Below are 21,264 nucleotides of genomic sequence, written 5' to 3'. Positions count from 1 at the left end.
CCAGATACATATTCATATATTGCATGATTCCCCTTATATGAAATATCCAGAGAAGGCAAATTCATAGGGATGGAAAATAGATTAGTGGTTTCTGGGCTTTGGGGAGGCATTAGAGGCAAGGAATAGGAAGTGACTGCTAATGGATATGGGCTTTCTGTTAGGGGAGATGGAAATGTTTAAAAATTGATTGTGGTGAGGGTTGAAAACAGAACTTAAAAAATCAAGTTGTATACTTTAAGTATGAAGTATGTTTTTATTATTTTAATTCATTTTCTTTTGCAATGCTGGGATGGAACCCAGGGCTTTCCTTATGCTAGGCAAGTACTCAACCACTGAGCTACACCCTCAGCCCACTTATTTTAATGTACCATACTAAACTATCATTCATGTAGATCCTCTGCCCTCAAGTATCACTCCCAACTCCTTCTGTCTGGGCAGAAATAGTGACTTCCTTCAAAAGAGTTCAATGTGGATGAAAGAGAAAAGAATAAGATACAGCAAAGAACCTGACAAACATGACCTCATGCAGAGATTAAGGTCAACACCACAGTGATGTGTCACATTGCTCCCATATGTCCTTCATATGATGGGATAAAAAGGGCACCTTCTCTCTGTGATCTTCCTCCTCAAGCCCCTGGCCCCAGCCCCGTCATGACAGAAATATCAGACACACTCAACCGAGAGCCATTCTACGGAACCTGACCACTGCTCCTCTAAATGGTCAAGCCATTCAAAGCAAGGAGGGTCAGAGCCAAGAGGAGCCTAAAGGGACATGGCAGCTGAATGCAATGGGGGCTCCTGGATGGGTTGCTGGGACATATGGGCACTCTACTGTCTTTGTAGTTTTTCTATAAACCTAAAGAGATTCTAAAATAGCTTATATTATGTATGCCCAGCACTTAGCACAGTGCCTGGGACAGAGGGAGACCTCAGAAGATATGGAAGTAGCCCGTATCTTTATGCATTCGCCCCCTTCAGGCTGTATTTCTCTTTATTCCTACCCAGCCTTCCTTTTCACTGCCAACAGTGCTCTTACTGCCCTTCTGCTCTGGAATTCAGCCATACCTTCTGGGGAAGTGCAGGAGAGAACTTCTGAGGACTTTTTATCTCTCTGTATCAGCTGCCAGTAACAGTCCTTGTGTCAGAGAAGCTGTGGGTTTCCGGACTTGGAAGGTAGGACTGAGCAAGAAGAAATCTTCCTCAGATATGCTGCAGAGATCCCCAATAATCAATGCATCCTTTGGATTTTCCTGCTGCCAGGAAGCTGACTCACTGGAAGTAATCACCGAGTTAAGACAAAAGGCTAGAAAAAGAAGAACAAATCAACACCCAAAGTAGAAGATAGGAAATAAATAAAATCAGGGCCAAAATTATGAAATTGAAACAAAAAAATTCAAAAAATTGATGAAACAAAAAAATTGTTTCTTTGAAAAAATAAAATTGATAAACCTTTAGCCAAGCTAATGAAGAAAAAGAGAGAGAAAACTCAAATTACTAAAATTCATAACAAAAAAGAAATATCACCATGGACACTAATGAAATATAGATGATAATCAGAAACTACATTGAAAATCTATACTCCAACAGAACAGAAAACCACAAAGACATCGACAAATTTCTAGAGATATATGACCTGCCCAAATTGAATCAGGACACAGAAAATTTAAACAGATCAATTTTAAGCAGTGAAATTGAAGATTCCATCAAAAGCCTACAAACAAAGGAAACCCTATGACCAAATAGATTCTCAGCTAAGTTCTACCAGATGTTCCTAGAAGAACTAACACCAATACTCTTCCAATTATTCCATGAAACAGAAAAGGAGGGAACCTTTCCAAACTCATTCTATGAACCTAGTATCGCCCGATACCAAAACCAGACAAAGGCACATAAACCAAAGAAAACTTCAGATCAATATGCCTGATGATCATAGATGCAAACATCAATAAAACACTAGGAAATCACCTAAAAACATATTAAAAAGATAGTGCACCATTATCAAGTGGGATTCAATCCAGGGATGCAGGGTTGGTTTGAAATATGGAAATCAATAAATGTAATTCATCACATCAACAGACTTAAAGACAAGAACCACATGAATATCTCAATAGCTGCAGAAAAAGCATTTGACAAAATACAGCACCCATTCATATTCAAAACACTAGAAAAACTAGGGATAGTAGGATCATACCTCAACATTGTAAAAGCTATATATACTAAACCCAAGGTCACCATAATAAAAATGGAGAAAAATTGAAAGCATTCTCTTTAAAAACTGGAACAAGACAGGGATACCCTGTTTCACCACTCCTATTCAAAATAGTCCTTGAAAACTAGCCACAGCAATTAGACAAAGAAAAAAAATTAAAGGGATACAAGTAGGAGAAGAAGCACTCAAACTATCCCTATTTGATGAGGGTAAGAGAGACTGGGGACAGGGATGCTGGACTTGGCTTAACCCCTGATGCACATCACTTCTGATCACGGTGATCCCCCGCTAGGAACCCATGATTCTATACCTAGAAGAGTCAAAATCTCCACCAGAAAGCTTCTAGAACTCATAAATTCAGCAAAGTACCAGGATATAAATTATCACCCATAAATCAATTATGTTCCTGTAAACCAGTGATGAGTCACCTGAAAGAAAAATCAAGAAAACTGTCCCATTCACAATATCCTCAAAACAAAACACCCCATTAGGAATCAATCTAACAAAAGAAGTGAAAGAGCTCTACAATGAAAAGTACAAAGCACTAAAGAAAAAAAAATTAAAGAAGACCTTAGAAGATGGAAAGAATAGGCAGAATTAATATTGTCAAAATGGCCATACTATGAAAAGTGTTATACAGATTTAATGCAATTACTATTAAAATTCCAATGATATTCTTCTTAGAAATAGAAAAACTAGCCATGAAATTCCTTTGGAAAAATATGAGGCCCAGAATAGCCAAAGCCATACATATGGAAAAAAGTGAAGAAGGAGACATCACAATACCAGACCTCAAATGATACTGCAGAATCACAGTAACCAGAATGGCATGGTGTTGACTTCAAATGGGCATGAAAACCAATGAAACAGAATAGGAGACACAGAGACAGACCCACACAAATATAATTATCTCATACTAGACAAAAGCGCCATAAACATATGATGGAGAAGAGATAGCCTCTTTAACAAATGATGCTGAGAAAACTGGAAATCCATATGAACATAGCATGAAACTAAACCCCTCTCTCTCACCCTGCAAGATATAAAATTATCACTAATAAACTCAAACTCAATTTAAAGCTGATCAAGGATTGAGGCATTAGACCAGAGACCCTGCTTCTAGATGAAAAAGTAGGCCCAACTCTCTATCATGTAGACTTAGGTACTGACTTCCTTAATAAGACTTCTGAAGTGCAAGATGTAAAACAAAGAATCAATAAATGGGATGGAGTCAAACTAAAAAGCAAAGGAAACAATCCAGAACATAAAGAGAGAGCCTACAGAAAATCTTTGCCACCCTCACCTCAGATAAAAACATTAATCTCCATGATATATAAAGAACACAAAAAAACTTACCACCCCCCAAACCCCCAAAACCCAATCGATAAATGGCAAAGGAACTGAACAGGCACTTCACAAAAGAAGAAATGCAAATGGTGGAACAAATATATGAAAAAGTGTCCAACATCTCCAGCAATTAGAGAAATGCTCATACAATGCTGGTGGGACTTCAAATTGGTGCAGCCAATATGGAAAGCAATATGGAGATTTCTTGGAAAACTAGGAATGGAACCACCATTTGACCCAGCTGTCCCTCTCCTCGATCTTTACCCAAAGGACTTAAAAACAGCATACTACAGGGACACAGCCACATCAATGTTTATAGCAGCACAATTCACAATAGCTAAATTGTGGAAACAACCTAGATGGCCTTCAGTAGATGAATGGATAAAAAAATGTGGCATATATATACACAATGGAATTTTACTCAGCAATAAAAGTGAATAAAATCATGGCATTTGCAGGTAAATGGATGGAGTTAGAGAAGATAATGCTAAGTGAAGTTAGCCAATCCCAAAAAACCAAATGCAGAATGTTTTCTCTGATATAAAGAGGCTGATTCATAGTGGGATAGGGAGAGGGAGCATGGGAGAAACAGACGAACTCTAGATAGGATAGAGGGGTGGGAGGGGAAGGGAAGGGGCAGGGGGTAATTAATGATGGTTGAATGTGATGATCATTATTATTCAAAGTACATGTATGAAGACACAAATTGGTGTGAATATACTATGTAAACAACCAGAGATATGAAAAATTGTGCTCTAATAATGTAATAAGAATTGTAATGCATTCCACTGTTACATATAAATAAAAAATAAATTTAAAAAAGTGAAAAAAAAAGAAGAAGAAGAAGAAGGAAAAGACTCCCAGACACAATTTCCAAATAATTTCACATAGACTCTTTTCTGGGCAATGAGCCCAGATGTATCCTCTCAAAGATTTTTTTTTTTTAAGTTGTATTCATTTATTTATATGTGGTGCTAAGAATCAAACCCAGTACCTCACACATGCTAGGCAAGCACTCTACCACTGAGTCAAAATCCCAGCCAAAGGTTTTTAACTGATTGACTCCAATCTTCAGTTTTCTTTACAGCACTGAAAAGAGTGAAGAACAATTGAAGAAATACTTGCGTTAGGGCAGGGAGCACAGCTCAGTGGCAGAGGGCTTGCCTTAGCAAGTGCAAAGCCCTAGTTTCAATTCTCAGCAATGCAAAAGAGAGGAAAAAAAAACTTGCTTTAAAAAATAGTAAAAATGAGGGCTGAGGTTGTGGCTCAGTGGTAGAGCACTCACCTGGCACATGTGAGGCACTGGGTTGGGTCCTCAGCACCACCTAAAAATAAATAAAGTAAAGGCATTGTGTCCATCTACAACTTAATTTTTTTTTTTTTGGAAAAAAAAAGAAATGGTGAAAATGACAGAGACTTATGAAGTTCAAATATTTTGTAATACTTCATACAATCAATAAACTGTCATCTGGAATTAAAAAAAACACTGAGATTCCACCTCTAGTCAGAAAAGCAAATAACAAGAATACAAGAAACAATAAAAGTTGGAGAGAATGTGGGGAGAAAGTTTCACTCATGCAGTGCAGGTGGGACAGCAAATTGGTACAAAGACTCTGGAAAGCAGCATGGAGTTTCCTTAGAAAACTTGAAATGGAACCACTATTTGACATAGTTATCCCACTCCTTAGTTTATACCTAAAGGCCTTAAAATCAACATACTTCAGTGATGCAGCCACATCAATGTTTACAGCAGCTCAATTCACAATAGCCAAGCTATGGAACCAACCTAGGTGCCCTTCAACAGATGAACCGATGAAGAAAATGTGGTATATTTACATGATGGAATGAATCAGACACAACTTTCCTGTATTTATTATGAACACACAACCAGTGTAACTCCACATCATGTACAACCACAAGAATAGGATCCATGTATATATAATATGCCAAAATACACTCTACTGCCATTTGTATCTAATAATAATAATAATAATAATAATAATAATAATAACAATAATGATAATAATAGACTAAGTGCAGCCCACTGGGGCAGAAAGCAGGGAGTCGTTCTACTGGGAAGGGTGTGGCAAAGTACACATCACTATGAGTTAGACACCAGCCACCTGGCAGCAGGAATGCCCGGCCCACCTAGCCCAGGCAGAGTCCGTCTGAGGTTGGCTGGACCCCATCCAGCTGTAGAGCCCTCCACCTATTAACCCATGCACCTGGTGGTAGGCTGGGGGCAGAGCCCAAGCATGCCAGAATGCACCAGGACGTGCTTTGGTTAGCACTGCTGATCTGCCTGGGTTTGAGCAGCCCCACCCTGGATCACAGTAAACAAGTGCATCCTCATAACTCAAAAAACGAACTCAAAAAATGGAAACTTTTATTTCTTTGCAACAATCACCAAGATGTCAATTAACACAGAAGCAGAGAAGTGGTACACATTTTAGCTCGAGCTTTTGCTTCATACATACTTGGTTAGCTCCTTCCTCAGCATCAGCTTCTCATGATTATTCCTCTGTTTCCCAATATTTTTCTCACCACTTGTATGTGTCATGTTTCTGAAAAAGGAGCCTGGCAGGTGATATCTTCTCATGGTGATCTGTGGGTGCCACTGTGGACAGTGCCAAGGTTATGATAAGTGCTCCCAAAGGCCCAAGTGTTTTAACCCTTTCAGGCTGAAGTACTATCTGGACTTGGTAGAATCACTACCAGGAAGTCCTAATTGGAAACAGGTCAGTAGGAATGTGTAAAGGAAGGGGCTATTATGACTCCTGCCTTTCTCTTTTGCTTCCTGGCTATCATTATGTTAGCAGCTTCCTCTGTCCTTGTTCCTGCCATGATGGACTGCAAAATCCTCAGGGACAACTGAACATGGACTGAGACCTCTGAAATCATGAACCAAAACAATTTTTTTCTTTATAAGTTGATTTATCTCAGGTATTTCTAATAGTCATGGAAAACTAACTAACAAAGTCAATAATACCAATGGCTCAGCAGATGCGGGGGGTGGGGGGAATACAATAAATGCGGTCTTACCAGACTCACTTTTCTGAATCTTCTGTTCCCACTCTGGGGAGGGGGGGCACCCTTAAATGTAGTTTCTCAGCTTGACTTCATTCCTTCTCCTGGCCAATATCAACATTAATGTACAACCTGCATGTGACCACAATGTTCCTTGCTGATAGAACAATGTGCTGACAGTTTTTGACACAATGCTCCATAAACACACTTGAATGTACTGATGTTTTTATTTCTATGTAAGAGTTTCCTGGGAATGTTTGCATTTTTCATTTTCTTGGATGCTGCCTCATAGCTTTCCACCAAGGCTGATTTTGTGAGCCTGTCATGGGTAGAGATGGCCTGATGGGTGCACAGTCCTGTCTGGTATGTCTTTAATCATCCTCCCCTGCCTGGGGGAACTGGAGTCTTGCCCATGCATGCTCTGGATCTGTGCTTAGGTCTCCTTTCTCATGCGTCATCTCCTATGTGTCTGCTATTCCCTTCTTCCTTTACAAAGAAAAGTGAAACTAGTGATGAGATTGAGTTTTTGCTGCTTAACACCAACCCACAGGATTGCTCACCTTTCTGTATGAGGAAAATTAAAGGAGACACAGAGACAAGATGCAGAAGCAGGAAAGAAAGATGGCAGAATGGCAGAGAGGCCAAGCTGCCAAGCTTTATTTATATCAACAGGTTACTTTAGGTCATTGGCATCATTAATACATACTGTTCATTGTCTTAAAAGGCAGGTTACAGACTTAGCAACATTATGCAGCTTATTCCTCAGTCACATACTAAGTTAAAATGTGCAATGTTAGGAACTTTGTGTAGCTTTCAAGAAAGTCCATTGTAAAAAGTTACTGTTATGCAGATGGGTTTAGGTTCAGTGAAACATTGTGGTGTTCTAATAAGAGAGTTCCTTTATTCCCAGGAGCTGTGTGCCTGAGATCAAGGCTGAGGCTGATAAGACTCTAACACAGAGTTTGCTCCTAAAGGACACTGCTGCAGCAGCCAGGCTTCCTGTGTCTTCCTGCTATTTTGTCTTGCTATTTCAATACAGAAGTCACACAGACTTAATTTCTCCGCTAAATACAGTTTTGTTTATGTCCCAGGAGTTTGAGAACAAAGGGTTCTTTTCAGAGAGGACGGGAGGAGGAGCTGGGTTGAAACCTAGCTGTGTCTCCTCAGAGCTGGGACCCTGGTGCACCCAGGCCTGTCAAGGGATATGGGGCCAGTGTTGGGGTTGGCTGTGTACACACATGAAAATGTCATGGGGCTGGAGGAGAGCCAACAGAGGGACAAACATGGGCTTATCTGGAGGATGGGTTAGGCCAGGAACCCCAAGACATGGCCTCTCCCTTCCTTGGTCATAGAGCCAAACAGAACTTGGAACCCAGTAACCAGGCACCCACATTCTAGCAACAGCCTCCTCCCAGCTCATTTGGTGAAATACTTTCAAAGCCAAAACATGTTTTCCTGCTTCCCCTGTGGAGGCCGACTCCGTAGGAGGCCCCGCCGCCAGAGCTCCCCCTATGGCTGCACGGCCCCTTCCCCAGACCCAATCCACTGGACACCCCAAAGAAGGAGCTTTTGGAAAGAACTGCGAAGTTGCTTCAGGTGCTGCTGCCTGTGCCTCGCTGATGGTCCTCCTCCAATTGCCACTCCTGAAAGTGGGAGGAGTAGCTTTAGCTCCACACCTGATAGCCCTGGTGAGGTACATCCAGGAGAGAACATCACTGTGAGTAGCCCTGCAGAGTCCCACCACCTTGCTCCTCAGTAGGGGAGAACAGGGACCTGAGGCAGGAAAAGGTGGTGGGAGATTGTGAGCCTCGTGTCCTATCATGGTCACCCCCAGGACAGGGAAAAAGGTGGGGAATGAAAGTGTCCACGGTACGGCCTGGGCACCCAGTATCATTTCCTGTCCTACAGGGTAAAACCTGAGACACAGGGTCTGTATTAGGTCGGGGGAGCAGAAGGCCACAAGAGACACAAACACCCTGAATGGAGGCGAGCAGGGGCTGGGGCTCCCGGCCAGCTACCAGGCACTGTCTTCCATTCTTTCCACAGTTTATCCTCAATAAGCACTGGAGCTGCAGCTTCAGCTCCAACCCCATGTCCACTGAGGAATATCCAGAGCCAAGCACCAATGGGCAGGAGCTGGGCCTCCCCCCAAGTGCGGGACAGGGGGGACTCTACTGGCAGGGCACAGAGCAGAATAAAAGTGAATAAGAGCACAGACACCACCAGGACCACCTTCCTGGTAGGGATGGGAGATGGAGGGGCAGAGTCCCCACCGTGAGGAATCTGAACAACAAATCCTCACCCATCCTCCTCACCCTCTCTGCCTGCCTCGTTCTTGGACTCATCCAAGGTCACAGTTCCCATATTTGTAACAACAACAGAACAGCAACATGGACATTATTTCATTTTAATTCTCTGATGATTTGTACTCTGCCATCCAACTGACTATAACTCCTACACCCAGGTGTCCAGGTGGCAATGGCCTGACGGTCCTTCCACACTCTCTCCAAGTCTTACACATCATCAGGATTACTAGGGCTGCGTTTAGCTGAAATATCACAAGGCTCCTGCCAATTGGTCCACTTCTCTGATACTTGCTGCCTCAAGGAACACACCCCAGACTGTGGAAGCAGGAGCTGGGCCCCCAGGGCCTCACCACTTTCCAGGGGGACCCAGGTTCCACAGTCATTCAACCTTTCAGGGCTGTGGGACCTGGACCTCATTCCGTTCTGGAGCCATTTCAACAGCACCACAGAGAATGATGTCCTGGGTGTCCTCACACAGGGACCCTCCTGTCTGGGATGAGCCCGTTTTCCCATCTCCAGAAGGTGGTGTGCTGGTGGGACTCAGGGGATAAGCTCCTAATGCACAGAGCTGCCACCTCTGCTCAGATAACAAACTGGCCTGAAGCTGCTGTGTTTCTAACTATCCCCTCAGCAATTCCTCTTTGAACTCTGCCAGCCATTGCCCTGCTGGGGCTCTCCTGCCCCTCTGTGGGACAAGCCCCTATGTGCTTTGGATATTGCACTGGACTCCATCCCCAGACACTTCTGGTGGATCACTTTGGCACTGACTATATGTTTCCTCAATGTCCCAACCAAGAAGGTGGCTACAGAGGGGATGATACCAGCACTGGATATTGTGTTCCAGGCGTATTCCCCAGGGGACCTGGAGGAGACCCTGGAGCCCGCCTTCTATGACTCTTTCTCTTCGGCCTCAAACATCTCGAGTTCCTCCATCCAAGAGGAGATGGGCCAAATGTTGGGAAGGTAAGCCCTGCCCAGGGTGACAGGGTCACATACATTTGGGAGTCCGGATACTGGCCCTGTGACTCTCTGAGCCTCAGCCTGCTCCTCTGAACTGTGGGGTGCCAAGAACACTGACCTCATGGTAGGAAAGGCCAGGCCTCTCATACTGTTGCCCCCATCCCTCTTGGTGGTCTCCTCACTCACTCACTTGCATTTGTCTCATTACCCACTTGGTAATGTCCGCAGCCAGGTCACTGTCACAGGCCCCGAGGAGGAGGACCAAGGACACCAGGTCCCAGCCTTGACAGAAAACCCTGAGCCCATGGAGGAACAGGCCAAAGGTGAGGAGGACTGAGGTGGGGTATGAGTATGTCAGAATGGGACAGGGAGGGACAAGCAGAGCATACTGCACAGGAACTGGGGCGGGGCAGGAACAATGAGAGGCAGAGCTGTCATTGTCTGCGTGCATTCGGGGAACACTGCCCGGTGTTGGTTTTGTGCATGGAATTGTATGAAAGGCAGTAGGGAATATTCTGTCCTGGAACCTAACGTGGATAGTCTGTGGACCTTTGCTCCTCTAGCAGCTCTGGTGCTTGTGGAAGCTCCCGTTCGTGGTCCACCAACTCCACCATCTGATAGAGAACTGGAGCTGGATGAACCTGCAGTGGACCATCAAGGCCAACACACCCTGCTGGCCATTCAGTCAGCACTGCATCCCGAGAGGAACCCTGAGCCTCTGTTCTCCCAGGCCATTGGTTTATTTGTTTTTATTGTTTGTCTTTATTATTTTAGGATTATTTAAAATTAAAGATTTGTTTTCATTGTTAAAAGTCTCAGTTATTTGCCATCAAGTGCCTTCTCTAAACTGTGCACTAGTCACCACTATGCAGTTCCAGAACGTCTTCCAGAATTCGGTATCTATGATCACTGCCTCCCCACCCTCCTGCTAGTCCCCAGCGAACCCCTTAGCTTCTAGTCCTGTGATATGCTGAGTCTGCATTTTTTAAGCCAGTGCAGTCTGATTTCTTCTGGGCTGTGTAAAGTTGGAAGGGACTAATTATGTTTCCTTAGAAGGACAAATGCCATAGAGATCTGTGTTTTTTATGTTTTTTATTTTTACTTTTTGTTACTGGGCTTCAGCCCAGGGGCACATTACCACTGAGTTACATCCATGGTCTTTTCCTTTTTCATTTTGTGTCAGCCTCTTGCTGGTTTACTGTGGCTTCCCTAAACTTAAACCCTTTGCCTCAAAGCAGTGTTATTTGGAAATAAAAAAACTACTACTACTACTACTACTACTACTACTACTACTGACTACTACTACTACTACTAATGTCCAATGCCTGGAGAAAAGATAAATCTGCTTTGTAACAGGGACCATATCCAGCAGGCAAAACCAAAAATGTCCAGCTCCCTGTCATTAGAGTTTGTGATTCTCCACACCAGTGCTGAACAAGAGAGTATGTGGAGACATCATTTATAGTAATATCAACAAGCCAAGTAGAATAATAAAGCACTTAGAAACATACATACTTGCAGTAGATCGTAAACATAAGATAAAAGATACGAAAGTCCAGCTCATCTTGCATTACCAACCCACCACTTGAGAGAGAGCTCCAGGTTCAGAAACAGATCTGTGGCTCCCAGTGGGAACACAGCCTGGACCACCGACTGAGCACCCCCGTTGCACCAGCTCCCATCCCAGAACTGCCCTTTACCTCTCCTATTATTTTTTTCTTTTGTATTTTTATTGAAACTAATTTATTTTAAAATGTAAGATTTTTTTTAAAAAGTTCAGCTAATTGGCTTTAAGTGCATTACACTGTCCTGTGTCTGGTACCCACACCCACCCACACCTGCTCTCCCTCCTGCTTGTCTCCAGGGAACACCCTCCCTCTGATCTTTCTCTTCTGGCTTTTTCATGTCATTGTAGTCGGACTTTTGTGTTTGTCCACACAATATTGGCAGGGACTGTTAATTAATTTTCTTTGAATAGTAAATGCCATAGAGATCCAAGATTTTTAGTTTTTTTTTGTTTAATTAGTATTAGAAATTGAACCCAGGGGCATTTAGTGAGTGCCTCATCTCCAGTTTTTTTTTTTTCTTTATGAGATGGAGTCTCACTAAGTTCCTGAGGAGCTCCCTAGGTTGGGGAAACTGACCTCCAACTTTAAATCCTCCTTCCTCAGCCTCCTAAATCACTGGGATATCGTTATGTGCTACTCATCTAGCAGGTCTAAGTGTATATGTAAAAAGAAAGCTTCTTAGAAAATACTTTGATAACATTTAAGTTGAAAGCATTTTTTTTCTGACTCAAGGGTCAGAAGTCATAAAGGAAATGACTGACTCCTGATCAAAAAACAAAAAGAACATAGATACTTAGAAAGACAAATTACAACTAGCAAAGTGTTCCTTAAACAACCAGAGACATGAAAAATTGTGCTCTATATATGTAATAAGAATTTAATGCATTCTGCTGTGAAATATAAATAAAACTTTTTGGACCCTGCCCCCAAAAAACCTAGACTGATATAAGATTAACATCCCAGGGACACATCAAACTTCATGAGAAAATCATTTTTCTAGGGGGACAAAGAACAAATTCCTGTAATTCAAAAAGGAATCATCCTAAGAATTTAGAAAGAACCCTCAATCTCTTTTTGTATATTTCAGAATATTGTCCTTTAAATAGGTGTCTCTTAATTTCTTTTAAAAATATGATTAAGGTTACTTCTCAATGTAGGGAATAATATATAACTCCTACCATATTTTTTATAGATAATAGATCCAGTCATAGAACTTATATAATAACTTATATAATAATGAATTTCCAACAAGGTTTGCAACCTTTATTGTTCAAAACTAACACACAACTTCAATTTGGAAAACCTCAGTCCTAATAGAATGATCTCTCAAATCTCATAATTATCCAACAAACAAAAGTAATATGTAAGAATCAACAGTGTCTTTGATTAATTTGATTGATTAATCACATTGAGTATCCAAGGGGAACTGTCAAAATTGAGATCTAAGTCAGCAGTTAATATATTTAGTGTTTAATCAAGGATATGAATTTATTCACCAAAATTAATCCTTGACTTAAATAGTAAGAATCATTAGACAATAAAGACCTTCCTTAAGTAAGTTAAACTTAACATTTTAATAGGTCTTTATCATATCAAAATATGGAAAAAATCTTAGCTCATATCAGCACAGTAAAATCAGAAAAATAGCCTGGAGTATCCTTGAATTAATCAGTTAAAAATTTTATAGTAAGTCCAGTACATATAAATCTCTTTTTTAATTGTTTTAACTTTCTATATCATCTGTCTTGATAATGATATAAAGATTTTCCTTTTTAGGAAAATACTTTTATCATTAACATCCAGAATATAATGACCTTTTCTTACCCAAAGATGATTCCTTTGTTTTTCTTAGGACCTCCAATGTGTGCTTCCTCTCTGGTGAAGCATCGTTGTTTCCTTTTAGAATTTTTCATGGTTATACTTTGAAATAATTTCTGAAAACCTTAGAATCTAAACAAATTATTGTACCTTGATAAGAAATGTCTCAATGAAAATATAGTTAAAGCCTTTGGATATTTCTGAAGACAGAGTCGTATCTGTTATCATCTTATAAATGTTTGTACAATAACCTTGAGAATTAGAGATAACTTGAAGGTTGCATTTTTTTCCTGAAAGCAAATTTATAGTAAAATATATTTATCTCAAATATCTGTAACTAAAAGAGCATCAGAGAAATGCATGTATAAAAGGTATAAATTATGGGTTTTGTGTTGAAGAAAACAATTAGATAAATATATATTAACTAAACATTTAGACATGTTAATTATTTTATGGATTAATAACTATAGGTTATCTAAATACCTACAAAAATATATATTAAGAATAAGGGCATAACTTATAATTGTATTAACTTTATGTAACCACGTGGTTCTTAAGATATTTGGATCTATTTCAATTTAATTTTTAACTAGGAGTGCACTCTTATATGTGATGTCATGTGATGTAGCTGAAATAAGATCCTTGTGTATAAATTTATTTGTTTTTGTAATTACATTGTTAGAAAAGAAAAGAATAAGGATTTTTTTTGGTCTATCACAGGAACATTGCTGGCTTTTGTTGCTGTGGCAAGCAAATGCATCCTCATAATCTCCAAAATTAAAAGCAAAATATAAAAAAGCATATGTTTGATATCTCTTATCAATAGAACATTATTTAGTAACACAACCATAGAAAAAAGTGAGGTTATTTAACTTAAAAATAACTTAAATTTAGGGCTGCAATGTATAAATCTGTGGAATTAGATTTTTCCTGAAAAAGGCCACATCCAAAGGCAGAGCATTTACAGATGGGCATTCTTAAAAATGCAGGCTCTGGGTAGCTCCTGGAAGCAGGTCTGAAACAGGACTTACAGGTTAGTGGCTGGAAGGAGGGACCAGAAGTCCTTTCTGAGTGACAGTGGAAGGACCAACAGGAAGCCCATGAAAATGAGGGAGGCAGGACCAGGAAGCCCACTCCTCCAGCCAGGCTCCTCTGGTTACCATGGTGATGGAAACATCATGGAGCCCACTGCCCATTATCTGGCAAAGGCCCTGAGCTTCTCTAGCCATTTGAATTTTATTTGATTTGTCTGCATTCCCCCCACCTGGGCAACATTCTACAGCAGGTAGCAGCTTGCCTTGTCTTTGTGACCTGAGCTTGCAACTTGTGTTCTCCTTTTCCTTGCAGCACCTGTTATTTTAAAAGTGAGTTTTAGAGGTAGACACCAGTGTTAGTATCAGATCTTAAGGCAGTTTGCTTTTGGCATCCAGGCCAGATTTTTTAAGGGTTAAAACACTGCTTGTGGTGGGTCTAGTTACAGACCCCATGGGGAACAGTGGTTAAAGTCTTTTGTCCATAGAGGCTGAGTTACAGTCATTCTGACCCATAGGACAAGAATGTAGTAAAGAGGTTCAGTACAAACTTTCTGAGTATTCACAAAAACAAGAGAAATATAAAAGTTACTTCTCTACAGGTAAAGAATCTATGTATTAAGTCTCATCACAATTTTTTTCTCCTTTTTCTCACTCTCCAAGCACAGACTTCTAGTACATAAACCCAAAAAATCTTTACCTAACATTTCAAAATATAAAGATTCACAAAAACAATCCAAAAAAGTCCACAAAAGCGCTTTTCCCATGGGAGAGGACTCAACAACATATCCCATAAATCATCTTAATAATTCTTTATATTTATTTAGGGCCTCTAGAATTATGAATTTTTTTCTTTCTAAAGACAAAATATTCCCAAATATTAAAAAGTTTAACATCACAGATTTTTCTTCTAATTCACTTGCTTTCTATGATTCAGCCTACAATACTCTGCAATCCTAAGCATGCTTAACTTTTGGAGAGAAATTCTAAACCCATTAAATTTCTAAAAATCACCCTGGAGTCCCTGTTTGGGTGCCAATGGTCACATTCCTATTGACTAAAACACTCAGGGTCACTCCAGGGGAACTGGGCTGCATGAAATCATCACACAAGAGACAGAGATACCTTTTTCTTTGGGGTCCTGTGATGGCTCTTCTGACCTTAAGGGTCTGCAGGAAAAGAGAGAGAGAGAGAGAGAGAGAGCATGTGCTGAATGAACCCTTTTATCAAGGAGAAGCCATTCAAATGAGGCAAGGGGTCACGTTTCAGGGGGTTGAGTCTAGCTTCCTGATGTCAGCTGTCAGCAGGTTGACTGACATCTAGGAAGGCCACACCCAAAGGCAGAGCAAGAGAAGGGGACACTCAAAGGATGATTTCATGGAACATTCTATCCCAAACAGGGAAAGAGGTAGTATTACAAAGCAATAGGTGAGTGTAGCTCAACTCCCAGAGTGACATGCTTACTTCTGAAGACAGGCCCTCAACTTCCTGGATCTGGACAATGTCCAGGTCACTATGAAGTGTAGTGACCTCTCAAAGCCTCTTGCTTCAGAATGGAATGCACAAATCATTCAGAGTGGCTCCCTACACCAGAGTGCAAGAATGCTGCAAAACACATAAACAAATCAATGTGATAAACCATATGAACAGAATGAAAGATCAAAATCATACTATCTCAATAAGAGTAGAAAAATAATTCTGAAAAAAATCAACAGTATTTTATGATGCATGACCTCCAAGAATTAGGTAAAAAGGAATGCACCACAAGACAAAAAGGTCACACACAAAAAGGATCTGACACCTCAAACGTTGTATGCAGTGGCTGAAAAAATGGAAAGCTTTTCCTTAAGATCATGACCAAGGTGAGGCTTCCCACACTGCAGCAATGTCTGTTCCATGTAGTGCTGAAGACCCCAGACAAGGAATCTGTGAGGAAAAAGAAACCACAGGAATCCATACCAGGAAGGAACAAGGAAGGGCCACCTCTGTTGGCAGAGGACAAGTCCTCTTCATAGAGAATGCTACACTCTTTTCCAATGAAAATTGTTAGAACTAATTAACAAGCTCAGTCAAGGTTCAGGAGACAAAATCCACCTGAGAAAATCAAATGCATTTCCATGTCCTTAATAATCATCTATCACAAAAACCCCCCAAATAATAATATTCCATTTACAATTGCACCAAAAGGAACAAAATACTTAGGAACAAATTGAGCCAAATGTATTCAAAGAAAGCAAATTTACATGTATCATACAAATTATAAAACACTGATGAGAAAAACTGAAGACATACATGGATGGAAAGATATAGTGTGCTTATGGATTAGAAGAATAAAGATAGTTAAGATGTCCAGGCTACCCAAAGCAAGAGATTCAGTGACGTTCCTGTCAATCTATCAATGGCAATTTTACTAGATATTGAAAGAAAATCCTTTAATTCATATGACACCACAAAAGATCATCTCCTCCTGAGAAAAGAAGAACAAAGAAGAGGTTTTATAGTAATTATTTTCAAATATATTGTAAGACTCTCATAATCCACTCAGATACTGACATGAAAACTGACACAAAGAAGAGAGTAGAGAATACCACATGTATGTGGAACACAAGAGAAAACTCAGATACAAACCCATGCACACATAGTCAATCACCAAAAGGCACCAAGAACTGACAATAGTGAAGGTAGAGTCTCATCCACGTATGGTGCTGGGAAAGAGGATACTTACATGCAAAGGAATGAAGCTGGACCTGTATCTTACACAGTACATAAAAGTGAACTAGAAATGGATTAAAGGCACAGAGGCAAATCCACATAAATCTGATTCCTGCCAAAGTTCCAAAAGCAGACCTTGGGGAAATGATAGTCTTTTTAGCAAGTGCTGCAGAGAAAACTGAACAGCCATATGCAGAACAATGAAACTGCATCCCTATCTTTGACTCTGCACAAAAATATACTCAAAGTGGATCAAAGTCTTAGGAATTAATCCAGAAACAGCAAACTGATACAAGAAAATATAGGGGCACCATTCCAACACACTGACAGGAGAATGGAAATCTTTAATAAGACTCCTAAAGCTCAAGAAAAAAAAAGCGAGAATAAGTGTGATAGCATTACATTAAAAAATCTTCTGCATAGCAAAGAAAACAACTAAGAGTGTGAAAACAGCCTACAGAATGGGAGAAAATGTTAGACAGATATTTTTCCCACAGGGGATTAATAACCACAATATATAAAGAATTAAAAAATGAAACACTAAAAAACCCTGAAAACCCACTCAATAAATGGGAAAAAGATCTTAAGGGACATTTCTCAAAATAAGAAATTCAAATGGCCACCAGATATATAAAAACATGTTCAACGGTGTTAGTAAATAGGGAGATAGTAGTCAAAACTACACTGAGATCTTGCCAGCTGCCTGCCCTAGCAAGCTGAGCTAGGTTCAAAAGAGCCGGCTGCAACATTAAGCTAAGAAAATGGCAAACAGTTCATGCAACACACGACATGAGTTTCTCAGGTCGAGGGTGGGACTGCTCTGTGACCTCTAGGGTCCTCTTTCACGCTCGAAGGCAAGAGAGCACCAGGAACCCCTCTATTTATTAGGAAAAGACATTCGATGGAATATTCCAACCAAATAAGGTAGGGGATAGAATTTCAGAAGCGGGGTTGCCCAATCCCTTTGGGTAATGCTCAAGCCCAGAGCTGAAGCACTTCCTTGCAGAGCGAAGGTAAGGCCCACTTTGCTTCGTACAGTGTGTGGCTTGCGATGCCAGTTCAATACCTTCATTACTCAAGGCTGAGGGGGTGTCCTTTGCTCCTGCGCAGGGTGGCCCCCCGACACTGAGATTTCATACTACCACAGCCAGAATGGCAATTATCAAGAATATAAATAAGGATAATTGTTGAGGATGTGGGGAAAAAAGTATGTTAATACTTTGTTGATGGCACTGCAAACTAGTACTACCAATTTGGAAAGCAGTGTAGAGATGACGCTAAATGGAACCACATATGGTCCAGCTCTCCCACTTCTTGGTAATTATGTAAAAATCCCTAATCAGTATTCTACAGCACAATAGCCAAGTTATGAAACCAGCCTAGGTGCTGACCAATAGGATGAATGGATTAAGAACATGTGATATATACACACACACAATGGAGTTCTACTCAGCCATAAAGAAAAATGAAATTATTTCATTTGCTGGTAAATCAATGGAACTGGAGAACATCATGCCAAGTTATATAAGTCAGACTCAGAAAGCAAGGATCAAATGCCTTCTCTCATAAAAGTAAGTTAGGGAGACAAGGAATAAAGTTGGGAGATCTTCCAAAAAATAGAAGGGACAGGAGTAGAAATAGGAAATAAAGGTTGAGGGAGGACAAGAGGCAAAGGGGAAGAATTTGGGGAATAAAGTTGATCAAATTATACTATGTGCATGTGTGATTATATCACAATGCAGTCCAATTTTACATGTAACTATAATGCATCAATTAAAAGAAAATCAATGAGAGACTGGGAAGATGGTAGAAGGGAGCAAGACAGCAATTCCTGATCTCCTCACCACACAGAAAGGAGGCAGTGAAGGAAAATCAGAATTGAGAGATGAGTGACAAAGGTTCAAAGACTCAGTATTACCAAGTCTTAGGTCTGGAAATACTGGATACCACAGTAGAAAATCAGCACACGTTTCCCTGATCTGGAACCCAGGCCAGGATAGAGGAAGGGGTGAGGGGCAATAGAAAGAAAGACAGAGAGGGAGTAGAAATTTACTTAAACTCACCCACTAAAAATATTTGGAAAGGTAGATAAAAATTTAAGTGTGATGGGAACAGCAGGGCCCTTATAACAGATCAAAGGTTAAAACCAAATTGTGAAAGGAAAGCTGAGCCAGGGTTTCACAGCCATCTCATGACAGGACATCTTCCTATGTCCAGACAGCTGCAAATGAAACCAGAGGGAAGTCCCCTGGAGTGGGACCTCATAGGAATAGAGCCAGAAAGAAGTTCTAGAGGAACCACTAGTAGATCCCAAATCACTGAAACTCCCTCCCCCAGAAAAAGGGGGTTGGGCTGAGTGGAGAATAGAGAGCCTACATTCTGGGAGCAAATTTTTTATCCTGTGCTCTTTAAATCCTATTTCCTGTGTGGACTCAAGCAATTATCTTGTTTACATTTAGAAAACCTAATTAATATTGCAGGCTTACCAACTTCTGTTGTTCAACACTAGGTAATGGAAGCATTCACCAAACAGTATCCATCTCCATAAACCACTCAATTGAATGAAATACAATAGTCTCTTGAAGGCTTTTAAAACTCTAGTTTTCATCCATAAGTTTCCTTTAATTCTATCAAGCTTTGCAGATCTCTATCCTCTGAAGCTAACTATACCCTAATTAGGTATTCCCCAGTGGATTTGGTAACATGGTGCAGTGGATCCTCTGTGAAGGAGTCCCAGAAATATCTATCTCAAACATTGGACCATTTTTCACCCTTTTTGTGTGCATAAGAGACCTTCCCCTTTCCATCAGGCCTTGCACTGATCAGATTGTGGGACTATTTTCCCAGGAGACTTAGGGTCAGGTTTCTTGGATTCAAACCAACTATGTTGGATAAAGTAGAGTCTTTCTGGAACAATCTGGGGGATCTCTAGGGTCCACACAATTCCTGGGAGTCTTGTACTAAGCTTTGGTATTTACTCCATCAATATCTGATTGTTCATCCCATTTGTTAAGAACTGTTTAAAGCCTGCTGAGTTGAGCCCCTTGCCTCTCTCCTTGCTCATTCTCTTGGGCATTTGCCTAGCCTTCTTCTCTATGTCCAGTTTCAGCATAGATTTCCCCTTTGGAAAGTATTTTGATGCTAAGAGTTGCACATAAAACAGCCCATTAGGAGCATCTTTCCCAATACTCTTCCTTGGTAGGGGTCCTCAAAGACTGAAGTTTGCATGGATCACCACATAAGCCTAGCCTATTCCTTTCTTCCATTGAAGACATGAAAATTACCAATAAACAAAGCATCATATATTTTATTCATGTTCATTTGTATTTACGTATGCATTTAGCAAGCCCACACCAAGTGCTGGATTTGTCAAGAACTAGTGTTCAAACACAAAAAAAATATATAAGAAAAATAAGTAGTTATAGCTTTGGTTCTACTTAACATAAATTTTTTTTTATGCTGAGGATAGGAGCTTTGTGTGGAGCTATAATGTAATTTCTGTTGCAAAATCCACAAGTGCTTTCTGATCTAGAGAGTGGTGGTTACCTGGAAATAATCCCCAAGACCTCCTAAAGAGACAGGTTGCTTCTTAGCAGTGAGAAGGCACTGTCTTCCTGCTGAATGGCTCTTTGGGTACATCCCCTGAGAAGTGTGGCCTTGTTCCCTCCCCCAGCACAGGTGCCCACACCATGCAGACTCTTGGTTATTGATTTTGTAAATACTGTTGTTGAAGTGTAACTGTGAAATTAAATTTGCATACATTAATTAACGTACAAAACATGATGTTTGCATACACTGTGAAATGATCACCACAAACTAATGAACTTATCTGTCAACTCAGTCACCATTTTCTTCTGAGTGTGTGTGTGTGTGTGTGTGTGTGTGTGTGTGGTGAGAATATCCAATTTCTATCCCCTTAGCAAATTCAAATATCCCATATTATTAACTGTCTTCACCATGCTATACATTAGATTTTAGAACTGTTACATCTTGTATAACCATATTTATACCCTTTAACCAACATCACCTACCCCTTTTCTCTCTCAATAGCCCTGATGCCCACCATGGACTCTCTGCTTCTATGAATTTGACTATTTTAGGTTCTACACAGAAGTGAGCACAAGCAGTATCTCTCTTTCTATGTCGGCTGATCTCAGTAGCATGATGTCCTCAGGAATCCATGCTGTTATAAATGAGAAGATTTTCTTCTTTAAGACTGAGTAATAGCCAGGTGTGCTGGCACACTCTTATAATCCCAACAGCTTCAGAGGCTGAGCCAGGAGGAT

The 21,264-nt window shown here is 40.5% G+C and overlaps 1 protein-coding gene across 7 annotated transcripts in view; it reads right to left on the bottom strand.

Annotated features, from left to right (window-relative positions):
* Aldh3a1 (aldehyde dehydrogenase 3 family member A1) overlaps positions 1-21,264 on the bottom strand; it is a 55,446-nt gene that overhangs the window by 13,550 nt on the left and 20,632 nt on the right. For 2 of the 7 annotated variants that reach the window (XR_001505452.2, XR_007344684.1), the window contains one exon: positions 7,898-15,435. The exons of 2 other annotated variants lie outside the window; for them this stretch is intronic. The gene's annotated coding sequence lies outside the window, so the exon portion shown is untranslated. Of the gene's footprint in view, positions 1-1,065; positions 1,359-7,897; positions 15,436-20,697; positions 20,717-21,264 lie in introns of those variants that run through there. 3 more of the 7 variants (XR_007344685.1, XM_015503425.2, XR_007344687.1) reach the window with 3 other exon arrangements.

The sequence above is a fragment of the Marmota marmota genome, unplaced genomic scaffold (genome assembly GCF_001458135.2).
Source record: "Marmota marmota marmota unplaced genomic scaffold, marMar, whole genome shotgun sequence".
NCBI classification, from domain to species: Eukaryota; Metazoa; Chordata; class Mammalia; order Rodentia; family Sciuridae; genus Marmota; species Marmota marmota.
This window is presented reverse-complemented; position numbering and strand designations above follow the sequence as displayed.